Source organism: Mastomys coucha, unplaced genomic scaffold, assembly GCF_008632895.1.
Source record: "Mastomys coucha isolate ucsf_1 unplaced genomic scaffold, UCSF_Mcou_1 pScaffold15, whole genome shotgun sequence".
NCBI lineage: Eukaryota > Metazoa > Chordata > Mammalia > Rodentia > Muridae > Mastomys > Mastomys coucha.
In genome coordinates, this window is record NW_022196897.1 from 41350385 (window position 1) to 41357181 (window position 6797).

Genomic DNA, 6797 nt, shown 5'->3' on the forward strand with positions numbered 1-6797 from the left:
GAATCTTGCGTTTCCAGTGTAATGGTATGTCCAGGACTTGCTATGGTGGGAGAATTGGGTTCTGATGACGGCAAGTGACCTTGGTTTGTGTTGCTTATTTTCTTATGCTTTCTCCTCACCATCTGGTTAACTCTAGTGCTACCTGCCCTTGTTAAATCTGACTGGAGCCTGTCCTTGCTGTGATCCTGGTTGTGTCAGAACTCCTCAGAATGAAGCTGACTCTGTGATCCTGTGATTCTGGGATCCTGGGATCCTGGGCTTGTTAGATCACCTGGGAGTGTGGCTTTCTCTGTGAGTTGTGGGGCTGGCTGTAGAGCTTGTGCCCAAGGTCTGCTCAGAACACTAAGCCAGACAGACCGGAAGGAACCGGAGTCACTGGGCTGGTACAGTTCCTGTGTGCCTGGTCCCGCTGGACCCAGTTACTCCCAGTGTTGGGACAGATGTTGGTTCCTGCTCACCTCTGATCCTGGGTGTGTCAGAGCACTCCATTCACTTTCTAATGTACTCCTGTTCCTTGTCTCCTTCCCTACTCTTGCCCCAGCATTCCAACCTCTGCTTTCATGCCACTGGTATTCTGTGGAAGTTAATCTTGTTAATTTGTTTGGCTCTTAACAAAGTAAAAGATGAGCCTGTAGAGGAACTAAGAAGGTATCAGATTAGCTAAAGAAAAGCTCCTTCCCTAGAGTGCTTAACTTCTTACAGCATGGGGTGTGGGGGGAGGAAGGAAGTGTTGCCTCCATATAAAGAGATCCAAAGAGAAAATGGGCGAGTTCTCCTATCCCTGCTGCTGATGATCTTTTTTTTTTTTAAATTAAGATTTACTTACTTATTGCATGTATATGAGTACACTGTAGCTGTCTTCAGACACACCAGAAGAGGACATTGGATCCCATTACCAATGGTTGTGAGCCACCATGCGGTTGCTGGGAATTGAACTCAGGACCTCTGGAAGAGCAGCCGTTGCTCTTAACTGCTGAACCATCTCTCCAGCCCTGCTGCTGCTGTTCTTCATCAGTCTCCCACTACAGCTTTTCAAGATTGGATCATGGACTGAAAAGCATAGACTCTCCAGAGATCTTCTAGACCTTTAGCACTGTGCTGAGACTGTGAGGGCACCAGTCTTCATGGACAGAGCAGCTACCTGATTCTCAGCCTCTCTATAAGAGGAATACCTCAAGCTCCTGCCTATTATAAATATGGCTGATGTGAACACAGTGGAGCACATGTTGTTGTGGTTTGGTGGAGCATCTTCTGAGTATATGCCCAAGAGTGGTATAGCTGGCTCTTCAGGTATGTCTATTCCAATTTTCTGAGGAAATGCCAGACTGATTTCCAGAACGGTTGTACCAGTTTGCAATCCCACTAGCAATGGAGGAACATCCTTGCTAGCATGTATTGTCACTTGAGTTATTTTACTTTAGCTATTCTGATTGGTTTAAGGTGGAATCTCAGGGTCTTTTTGATTTGCATTTCCCTGATGACTAAAGATGTTGAACATTTCTTCAATTGTTTCTCCTCCATTTGAGATTACTCTTTTGAGAATTCTCTGTTTAGTTCTGTACCCCATTTTTTAATTGGGTTATTTGGTATTTTGGAGGTTAACTTCTTAAGTTCTTTATGTATTTTGGATATTAGCCTTCCATGGGATGTAGGGTTAATGAAGATCTTTTCCCAATCTGTAGGTTGCCATTTTGTCCTATTGATACAGCCTTATTCCTAATAGCCAGTAACTAGAAACAACCTAGATGTCCCTCAACTGAAGAATGAATACAGAAAACGTGGTTCATTTAAAGAATGGAGTACTATTTGGGTATTAAAAATGAAGACATCATGAATTTTGCAGGTAAATAGATGGAACTAGAAAATATCATCATGAGTAAGGTAACCCAGACCCAAAAGGATATGCTTATGTACTCTCTGATCAGTGGGTATTAGTCTAAAAGTACAGAATGTCCATGATACAACCCACAGAGCATAAGAAGTTAAACAAGAAGGAAATCCCACTCAGGAGGGGGAACAAAATAATCATGGGATGCAGAGGGAGGCAGGGCCCTCGTGGGAGACTGAAGGGTGAGAGGAAAAGGGGGAGCAGGATCAGGAATGGGTAGAAACAGGAGAGAAGCTCAGAGAGCCAGGAGAATGAATGGAAATATCTGAGGTTGAGGGTTGGGGGAGACCCTCTAGAAAGTCCCAAAGACCTGGACGTGAGAGACTCCCAGGACTCAATGGGGGTGACCTTAGCTGAAATGCTCAATGGTGGAGAGACGGAATCTGAAGAAAGGTAAGCATAGTAAGATATTTTGAGAGATCACTTACATAATTTTTTATAGCATCTTCTTAAATTACTCTATTATATTCTTGTTTACTACAACTGCTGCTACTACTACTACTACTACTACTACTACTACTACTACTACTACTACTGTTAATTACTGTGTCAAATTTATGCAACAAGTTTTGTCGTGGCTGTATGTATACATAAAGAACCAGTACGTACAGAGTTTGGTACCGTCTGTGGCGTTAGGCTTTCTCTAGTGGAAAATGAAGACTGCTGGCTGTGCTTAGCAGTGACTCAGATGTGTGGGTGCCCTATATGACCATGTTTCTCACAAAGTTTATCTCTGCAGCTGCATAGATATGACCTCTAGCTTGTCAGTTGTGTTTTAGTTATTCCTAGGCTAGCATTAGTTCCTTCAGAGCGTTTGGCTCCCTTATGATTTGATACTCCAAGTTCAGACCAGAAATTCTCCTGTGATATCATTTTTCTCTCATAGTCCAGGAGACATTGCTGGTTTTTTAATTTGTTCAGCTTTTTTCTCTTGTTAGGACAAAGTATAAGTTTCCAAGTACTTTGCATGTGATGTCAGAATAACTATATCAGCTTTCAAACTGAATAAAACATATTTGCTTCTTTTTTTTTCTGCTTTACACTATGATAACCCTCATCACTTCAATTTGCCCTTCATTCATCCAACTGATATAGAATATAGCAGATGGATGTGATCTTTGCATTGTAAAGGAAATGCTGATTTCTATAAGCATATTGCTGGGAAGACAGGCATGCAGATTTAAATAATCAGAATAGTTTGATAAATATCTTTAGCCCAAAGATATTATATATGATTATAACATCATGAAAATAGGATAACCATAAGTATAGTTAAAATTAGAAAATTAATCTCATTATTATGTGGATCTTTAGATTCCCATATGTTGACTTTTTATTTAGGTTATGATTCTTAAAGAATACAGGAAGTAAAAAGAGACCATGGGGAGAGGGAATAAATGTTTTAAGGGAGGGAGATCAACAATCTCACTTAACTATGAACCATGTGATTTACAGTACTGACTAGCATGCAAGATATGCTGCTGTACCTATACTACAAAGATGCAATAATGGAATGGATGCTATTGTTTATGGGAGTAACCAACCACTTTCTGATTGGAATAAAGATCCACCCTAGAGGATGAAACTCATGTCTGGTACTGTAAATCTGGCAAAGAAGTCAGGCCCCAGAGGGGAATTTAATACAATTATTCTGCCAGGTGGACATAATATCCAATAGACACCTAAATTCATAATTCTATACCCAGAGAGTATTACACCTTTCAGACTTCATTAGAAAAGTTTCTTTGTGCAGTGGATGGTGGTTAACGAAGAAACGTGTGACCTATCCAAATGCAGAAAATGTCAGTGGGGTGCTTATCCACATAAGGGACATCTAGATCATTCCTTCACTGAATACTCAGGGATTACCAAAGAGGGTAGGAAGGGGAAACTGTAAGAGCCAGAAGTCAGGCAGGACTGCAGGGAAACAGTATATCCTGGACATCAAAAGATTGCTGCACTTAGGAACTCAAAACAGTTGTGGTTGCTGGCCCAAGACCTATACTAAACCAAGCTACTCAACATTCTTGTGTGGAGTGAGGGGGAGCTGCCACCCCTAACTAAGGAGTTACTAAGATTTGGCGACTTTTGATAGGAGAGACAGTTTTCTTTTCTTCTTTGTTTTGAGATTAAAATATAATTACAGCATTATCTATTCCTTTCCCTTCACCAAACTTTTCCATATACATTCTCTGTGTTCTCTGTTCTCATTCAAATTCATGACCTCATGTTTAATATTTATGTTAAATAATGTATAAATGAATATAGGCAGTGATGTCACTTGTGTAGTTGAAAACTAACTATATCTCTCTAGAAATTGCCGCATGCGGTTTCACTGTATATGAATTTTAAGAAATCTATCCAACACACAAGTGAGATTTAGGTTGTCATGTAGGGAACAGTGAGAGGAATTCATGCATGAATGTACAAAAGCATGCATTGTTCATTATGTACAGAGAGCAGTAGGCAGTTCACTGGGAGTGACATGGGAGAGAGATGTTAGATTACACAGGTCACCAGTACATTCAGACGCAAACTCTTAGGGTCTCGGATGCCTTGAAGACTAATTGAAAAATTTTCATACAGGTCATACTTGGGTTTGCCAAAGAACACTATGGCAAAGGAAAGTCCTATTTGAGGCTAGTCCAACCATGGGGCAAGAGACCAAGGCATGTTTTGCCTATCAGGATGGATAGGAAAGACAGGATTTGAGGGTTGCTCTTAGGATGAATCTTTGGTAAGTGGGTGAATGTGAGAGAAGTGTGAAGGACCAGCACATCCTATCAGTTGGGGATGGCTGGTAAATGCTGGTGTTACCTGCTGAGTTGAAGGAACAGCTACATCAAGGGAAAAGAAGAGAGCAGGGAAGTCATGCGATTAAGAACTAGTTTTATTCAAAACTATTGAGATCAATAGAATTATGGAGACCTCAGTATAGAATTGGGCTACCCTGTAAACCCAGCATGAGCAAGCAGGAGGTCATAGCAGAAAGCAGAGCTGAGATCAGCAGACAAAGGCTACAAGGAGGAAGTATGAAGGATATGTGAAGTGCTCTGGATAAATTGACAAATAAACAATCCATGTGCTGAGGAAATGGAAAGTTGGTAAAAATTCATGAGCAGGGCAACAGTGCTTTCATCATGGAAGTATGAGGATTTGACTTCGGCTATCCAACAGCCATGTAGTGAAAGCCAAACAACGCAGAATGTACCTGGAATCCTAGTACTATCCAGTCAGTACGGACAAAAGGAACTTTAGATTTTGTGAAGAGACCTTGTCTCAAAACTAAAGCAAAACATAATCCAGGCTAGAGAAACAAACCCAAAAGAGACTTCTAACTTCCACAGACCCATGAATAGGTGAGAGAAACCCCCACAGAAAATTAAATAAACTAATTAAAAACACTGACATATCCTAAATTTAATTACAAGGATTAGAGGAGAGAGTGGGAAGATATAAGAGAAAGTTAATCAGTTAATACCTTTGTGCCAAATTAAAAGTAGAGTTTCTTACATTGCTGAATCATTATTGAAACATTTTCAGACTGTTTACCCCAGCGAATCCAAAGCAATAGGTACTGCATATAGATTGACCTCCTGTCTCAAACTTGGCCTGCTTCTCCTTACTTCAATATTTCCTAAATCAGTGTAGACTCAATGTAAATATTTTGTACTTTCTCTCTCAAATTTTTTCCTCTTATAAACATGCATGATGATTTGCATGAAATCTGTCTCTTGTAAGCTCAGGTATTTGAAAACTTGGTCCTCATTGATGTTTTGTTTGGGGAATTAGTAAAGCTTTACTGAGAAAGTGCACCACTTAGAACAGGCCTTGAGGGTTTGGAGCTTTATTACACTTCAAGTCTTCACTTCTTGCTTGTGGGTGCAAATGTGACCTCTCAGCTTCCTGCTCTAGCTAATGGCTACTGTGCTTCTCCTCACCCCTCAAATCAAGCTCTTCTTTCCATAAGTTGCCTTGGTCGTGGTATTTGATCATAGCAACAAAAAGTAGCTACCACATTAAGCTTTCATTGTGAGGTCCAGCAGGCATGTTTCCAACTGCTACCTCACTTCCCTACAGGTGGTCGAAAACTCATCCATGAATAAGATACCTCAGTGGTTAGCTCCAGTAACGGCTCAGAGAACCCTCGGCATTCACAGTTTAGGCCTAAAATGGATTAAAGGATTTTTGTTGACAGTTGGCCATGTGATAATATATCACTTGGGAGATGCTAAAGTTGAGAAATCCAGTTAGATGTCTATTGCGTGTAATTTTTGTTTTGTTTTGTTTTGTTTTTGCTTTGTTTTTCGAGACAGGATTTCTCTGTGTAGTCCTGGATGTCCTGGAACTCACTCTGTAGACCAGGCTGGCCTCGAACTCAGAAATCTGCCTGCCTCTGCCTCCCAAATGCTGGGATTAAAGGCGTGCGCCACCATGTAATCCGGCTGCATGTAATTTTAAAATGCATACTACCATCTTTTCCCAGGAGTGCTCCCAGTTTCCTTTTGTCATGGCACAATTGCTGGGCGCAGAATCTCTTTCCTGGAAATGTGTGCCCTTACCAAACCACCATCTCTGTCTCTACTTCTGCCCAAACTCAATGGCTTGTTCCAATCAGCCCTTTCCAAACATCTCTGGCAACTAGCCTGCTGCAGGGCCACAGGCCCTCACTGCCACCTTCTTCTCATTCCAAAGCATGGCAGAAAAGCTCCCTTTCTTTCCCTGCTTCTCTGTTTTCCTCCTTTGACCTGGAAGTCTCAACTGTACCTTCTGTGTAGCAATTGGCTCCAGGCCTTCTTTATTAATAAAATCAAGAACCAATTAGGGAACCAGGCCTTAGTATTAGCACTTCCCCTTGCAGACATCAAGGTAGGGAGTGTGGAAATTCCAGCTAGCCAAATTTAGTGGG